This window comes from Peromyscus maniculatus, chromosome 6 (assembly GCF_049852395.1).
Source record: "Peromyscus maniculatus bairdii isolate BWxNUB_F1_BW_parent chromosome 6, HU_Pman_BW_mat_3.1, whole genome shotgun sequence".
In the NCBI taxonomy this organism is placed as follows: Eukaryota; Metazoa; Chordata; class Mammalia; order Rodentia; family Cricetidae; genus Peromyscus; species Peromyscus maniculatus.
In genome coordinates this window covers 61,829,707-61,836,333 of record NC_134857.1, presented here as the reverse complement: position 1 = coordinate 61,836,333, position 6,627 = coordinate 61,829,707, and the positions used below count along the sequence as shown (strand labels likewise).

The window sequence follows — 6,627 nt, the reverse complement described above, 5'->3', positions numbered from 1 at the left end:
CAGGTACGGTCATCAAAACAGGTAAGAGAATACGTTTTTAAAAATACATTTGTCAGTATAAACGTGCGATATCAAAACCTTTTCTGTGATATGTAACATGAGCTTTATTTTATCAGGCACTTTACTTTTGCAACCACAACTTGCAAAGGGTCAGGACCCAGAACTGTTTGCTTGAATGGCTCCTTAGGAACAGCACCTCTCTGTCAGCTCTAATTTCAGCCCTTCCTTTCTTTACTATATCATGTGACTGCAGAGAGGCTGCACACCCATTACCAGCCTGCCTTTCTCTTCCTCTTAGTCCCCAGAAGCCTTTAATTAGCAGCTTACTCTAATTATTACACTCCATCTACTTGTCCGGCTAATTCCTTGTGCCCCCACCCCCACATCTTTGCTCTGAGTCTTTTTCTTCTCAGACTATGATTCAATATTCTTAAATTATAAAAATGAGTTATTTTGAAGTGTGTTATCCATGCATGAAAGAGCCAAACAAGGTGATCAAAAAAATGACTTTCCACATACAGTAAATTACAAAGTAGGCTGATTTCACATCTGAAAAAAAAAAAAGGGTAGCAGACAAAAGTATTGTTCTATCCCCAATGTTATAATTTATACTTCCTCCTTGGCCTCTGAATCTCAGAAATATAAATATTAGTAAGAACTACACTGTTAAATGTCCTCTGTTTAAGAAAAATTAAAAGAAGAAATAGAAAAAATTGCTTAAAAGTTTCCATGGACAACTTCTTCAACAGCTTTTATTTTTTTTTCTCAGCTCAGTTAAAGAAACTCACCCACAATTTGTTAAAGTCAGAGACCCCAATATTTTCATTGCTTTCTTGGTACGTGGTGTCCTTCCTGTTCAGTGATGGACAATATGCCATCGAAAAAATCACTGATATAGTGACCATATATGAAAGGTGCAAAAAGACAAGGTGGATTTGTACATAGCAGACCATGCTGTGAATATGTTCTTTTCTACTTTGAAGGGAAAATGGCATGTCATAGTTCTTTAATGGATTTAATGTCTTCATTTAATAACTACAAGATAAGAAAACTAAGTTTGCTTATGCTTGTTGTATTTTCATTGGTCTATTTAAACAGCAGCTCTAAATGCGTGAAAACACTTTCATGGTGACAATCCATCACAGCAGTTTTGATAGACTCTGTGCTCCCTCTGTCTGTTTCCTCCTCACCTTCATCATCAAAGCTGAAGTTTACTGGGTCTGAAATGGCAGCTGTCCAGAGGGATTGGGTCCAGATCAGCTTGACCAATTGTTCTTTGTCTATATGATAAGAGAGCAGAGCTTTGCACTGGGGTGAGAAGTGTGTTATTCCTTCTTTGATCTCTAAATACGAATTCTTGAGTGGAAAGGTGAGAGGATGTGGACCCGGAGACTTTCCTTAATGTGCTAACCTAAACCTAAACAAACGGCCTTTCTGTGAACATTTGGGTATTGCCAACAAGGAAACTCTTAAGTAAATGGAATCTGACTTTTAAATCATTTAATAATAAATAATAATAATAATAACAATAATACATGTCTTCCCTTTGTTGAAGTTGTACATCTCGGAGCCTTAACTTATGTATGTTTATTTACTTAGAGCCTTAATGTTCTGTTTTTAGCTTAGGAATAAATAAGCTCTGTGAAATTCACTGGTATATGTTTAAATGTGATACTTTCTTTGCTTTTTCTCCTACCTTTCTCTTCTGCTTATTTGATCCTCTGATTGAGCTGCTGAAGTCATTACACCCCATTCCTTTCTTTCTTTGTGGCATCTGGCTTTCAGAATTGAACTCATTCCTCAATTAGTCTACGTGTTGCCTCATACTCAGTTGACATATTTTTGTGGTGTTTGTATATATGAGTGCATTAAAGTATATTTCTGTGTGTTTTGTTCTCTAGGAACATATCAGTATTAATAAGAATTGAAGTGACAAATATGCTCTGCACTTTTTAGCTCAATGTTATGGCTTTCTTAGATTGAGGGATAATTTTCATTTTATGTGAAACTTCTGCATCTTACATAATTTTAGTTTATAGTTTATGTAAATCATGGCACAATCTCCTATGAAATGGATACATTATTTCTCGTCAAAAAGTGAATAAAATTCCTTAAAAGTAATAAGAAGTATAACAAAAACTAGAATTCCATGCCACATGCAAAAGACATCACATGGGTACCCTAAAAATAACACTTTAGGGGTTTAGAATTACAGCTTTTGTCCTCTGGAAGAGTTGCTTGTACTCTTAACCCCTGATTAATCTTTCCAGCTTTTAAAACTTTCCTCTTTTTAAAGACTCTGTGTATATGTGTGTACCTGCATGAGTTTATCCTCACCATGTACATACAAAAGTACCATGGTGGACCATAAGGCATTCGGTCCCCTGGAAATGAAGTTACAGAGAATGGTGAGCTGCCTGGTATGGGTACTGAGAACAAATCCCTGGTCCTCTGCAAGAGAAAGAAGCTTTTTAACCTCAGCCATCTCTCTAGCCTCTCAAAACCTCCCTTTAAGAGTAGAGACACACCTCAGTCTATGAAATTCCCTGTAGTTTGTGATTTGCTTTAGATCATAGAATGTAGGCAAAAGGATTTGAAAGTTCTCAGATGATGCCCTTGTGGGTATCACACAACATCTGAGCAAAATCAAGAACACCTGTGATCACTACAAGAGGAGGCAGTTTTAGCATAGCTCCTGAACTGAGACATGTGCAGCCTACCAGACATCAGGGACAAATGTCAGTTCACCTTAAAAGCCAGAAAAATAAATACTTTTTCACTATGTCATTGAGTTTTGGGTATGTGATTATGCTATTTCATTGATGTGACTTATAAATGAGTTCATACTGTATTTTATATTAATGCTTCATGTTAAAAGAGAGTTTTATAGTTCATCTTAAAAATTTCTGAGCCATGTTCATAGAATTTATGACCAAGAAACAGACAGTATGGATGAACAAAGTAAAAAGGCTGACAAAAGAATCTCTCAAAAATAGCTCTTTGGACTCAAAAAAAAAAAAAATAAGAGTCAGAACAAAAAAGAAAGAGAAGAAAAAGTATTTCATTTACTGAGCAAAAGCACTAGCTTCAAGCTGGATCTAAAATATTTAGTTAACAACCTTAAATGTGTTACTGTAGCTTTGTGAATCCCAGATTCTTTGGAAGAACAGGGTAATATTTATTTATTCTCAAAGGTTGTTATAGAGTACACTAGTTGCCTTTCTAATTGCTATGGCCGAACACCTGACACAGAGTCTGCAAGGCAGGAAGGGTTTATTTTGGACCTTTCAATGGTAAAGTTCACGACAGCAGGGAAAATATGCTGACACAAGTGGGAGGCACCGTATACTTTGCATTCACTCTCAGGAAGCAGAGAGTAAATAGAAACAGGCCAGTTATAACATTACAAGGTCCACCTTAGAATCTTACTTCTTCCAGCCAGGCTCCACATCCTACAGGGCTTAGAATTTTTTTAAACAGCATCACTACTGGAGTTCAAACACATGAGTTTGTGTAGGTCAACTAGCTGGGTGACATAACACTATGGGGGCAAGAAGATGAGGAGGAGGAGAAAGCAGAAGAAGAGGAAGGGAAGGATGAGGAGGAGTGTGTGAAAGGATGGGAAGGAGTAGAGAGTGGTTATAGGAGGAGTTGGGGAAAATATTGAATATGATCAAAATACATTGTAAAAATAAATAAAACTTAGAAAGCGGGACATCTATCCTCACGTTGCAGAATGGGTGATGTTGAGAAAGGCAAGATTATTTTTGTTGGAAAGTGTGTCCAGTGCCACACTGTGGGATAAGAAAACAAGTGTAAGACTGGACCAAATCACCATGGTCTGTTTGTGTGGAAAACATGTCAGGTCGCTGGATTCTCTTACACAGATACTAACAAGAACAAAAGAATCACCTAAAGATAGCATACACTGATGGCGTATTTGGAGAATCCCAAAAGTACATTTCTGGAACAAAAAATGATCTTCACTGGGATTAAGAGGAAAGAAGAAAGCACAGACCTAAAAGCTTACCATGAAAAGGCTACTAAAGAGTAATACCAGCCTTATTCATTATAAAACAAATAGTCCTGTTTCAAGTAAAATTTATTTGTAACAAAGTGGATATGATCTTCAAAACAAAACAAAACAAAACAAATTCCAGTTTCATTAATACTATCACTGCTCCCCCTCTCTCAAGATAAGATTGGACTTTATGAGACCTAATTAGAAATGTCCTACTTTTCACAAAGAGCCTGTTGAATGGCTTTATACACAGATTCATATAACTGAGCAGATGAATATGTTTAAACACTGGGAAAATACTCTCACTGTCTCAGAATCAAGTCTGTGTTTCAGTTTGTGTTTGCTGGTCTGTTATATGCAGTAGTTTAAGGTCAGGAAGCAACTATCTATTCTTCATGATGCTGATGTAATTAGAATTCCCTGTCAAAGGATGCTGCTGCATTTTACCACTGAATGGCATTCATTGCAGTGTATATATGATATCAAATAAAGAGCATTTAGCACTTAAAAAAGAAAGAAAACTCAAAACAAATTAAAAAAAACACAGTAACATTACTGGGGAGAATTATATGATTATCTCACAAAATGCAGGAAAGGCATTTAACAAGACATTATAGTTCATGATATTTCTTTTGTCACCGTGGGAATAAAGAGAATTTCTTGATCTGTCAAATGGCATTAAAATAAATTTGTTTGTAACAATAGTTCCAGTTGAAACTATTTATGCCTTCTATCTAAAACTAGAAAACTAAAATTAAATACATCTTGGTATATATTTTCATATCACTAAAAATCAAATTTTAAAAACTAACAATATAAAATGTTAATAAGAATAAAAAGCAAGCATATCTCTTCCGCATTCCATTTTGTGCTGCAAGCCACAGGAAAATGTAGTGGAATTCAGCTACTATCACAAAAGCTATTACTTAGAAAGATCGAGGACTTTTCTAAAGGTCAAGCCATGGCTTAAGAAGTCTTGGTGATATTTTAGCTTTTGCATATATATTAGCCAGTTCCTGCAAAGATTTTCTTATGTGCTTCAAAGAACTCCTAACAGTGTATTTATTTGATATATTTCTCATGCATCCTCAGCCCAAACAGCAAACAGGCCAAATGCTGTCTCCTGAAATGAGGTGAACACCCTTAGGGAGACACCACCTGTCTCCTAGGCATAGGTTTATTTCTTGTGCAAATGAAGCTCACACCCTCCTTTCTCTCACAGCCCAAATGTCACTCCAGAGCAACTGACTCAGAACAAAAGGCCTTTTTTGCATACCAGGTGCAATGAAGTATTGAGACAGGCCTCCTAGCTCCTAGCAGAGTTACTCTGTCCTGTCAATATATGGTGGCACAGGAAAATAGAGGCAGCTTTATTTTAGTGACTTAGAGACTGCTTTACCTAACCACCTGTGAGGCTGTAGTTTGAGCACATTTATGATACACCCATAATGTTTCAACTAACTACTTATAGGAATATATTTTGAGCACATAAATTCCCTTTCTGACTTACTTCAGGCCTTATCTGACCCCACCTCCTCTATTCTCTCCCCCTTTGGGTTGCAAATGAAGCTGGCTGTCACAGCTCTTGTAGTTTTTGTATTGTAAGAGTCAAGTGGCTGGCAGGTCAGCCAGCCACTTGACTCTAAGGGAGGAGTGGAAAGGAACCAAGATAAAGAGAAATGAAGATGAAGATGAGGATGAGGCAAAAAGAGCTTAGAACTAGGATAGGACAGGAGAAGGGACGAGAGGAGCTCAGTATAAGAAGAGAATTGAAGCTGTGTGGATAGAATCTTGACTAAGGAAAATAAAGTGAATGGACTAGAGTTTCATGTGCATAGATTCATTTTATAACAACAAAGATTCGATTATCAGCTGGTTCTAGATTGTTCCCAGACCCTGGGAAAGAGCTTTTAAGGGGCTGGATCCCCTAAAACCTCGATAATTTTGGAAATCTAAGTGACCCAACACCGTTGTACAAAGAACTGAAAACATCTGACAACAGAATCCTTTTAGAGCCAGGGACAATGAGCCTTGTGAACCTAAGGCAATGGGATGACTTGTGTACAGTGGTTCTGTTATGCCCTGATTGTGGGGACCCCAAAGGACCACCATCTTGTATGTAAAAGCAAAGAGCCTTTTGTTTTTCAAGCTTCAAGCTTGATCTCTCTATATGTCCAATGCAGTAGAGAGAGCAGAGAGCCCAGAGCCCAGGCAGGGTGTTTTTTTTTTTTTTTTTTCAATCAAAGCAGAGGCTTGGGTGAGGGGATTTCCAGGGTTCAGGACCCAGATTGGCTGACATTTGTCTATGGGTATCTGTAGAAGGGAAATAGGTGTATGGTAGGCTCACAATCAGCTGGCCCTCTTATCTAACGTTATTTAAGGGTTGGAATGTTTGGGATGTCAGCTACTTACACTTAGATGCTGGTCCATCCCTGGGTGGAGTCAGCTTATGGCTTTTCCTGGGCCCAGGTTTTGCCTGCCAGAAGCTGTGTCTGAGCCTCTAAGCCTGTCATGGCAGCTGTGTGGTCAAGCTGTTTGGGGGTCTCCCACAGTTCAAGGCCATCTGAGGAACACAGGAAGATTTTGTCTGTAATAATACAACAAAA

The 6,627-nt window shown here is 37.7% G+C and overlaps 1 pseudogene; it reads left to right on the top strand.

Moving 5' to 3' along the window:
- Window positions 1-3,736: 3,736 nt before the first annotated feature.
- On the top strand, window positions 3,737-4,054 carry LOC121830465 (cytochrome c pseudogene; annotated as a pseudogene).
- The last annotated feature ends 2,573 nt before the right edge of the window (window positions 4,055-6,627 follow it).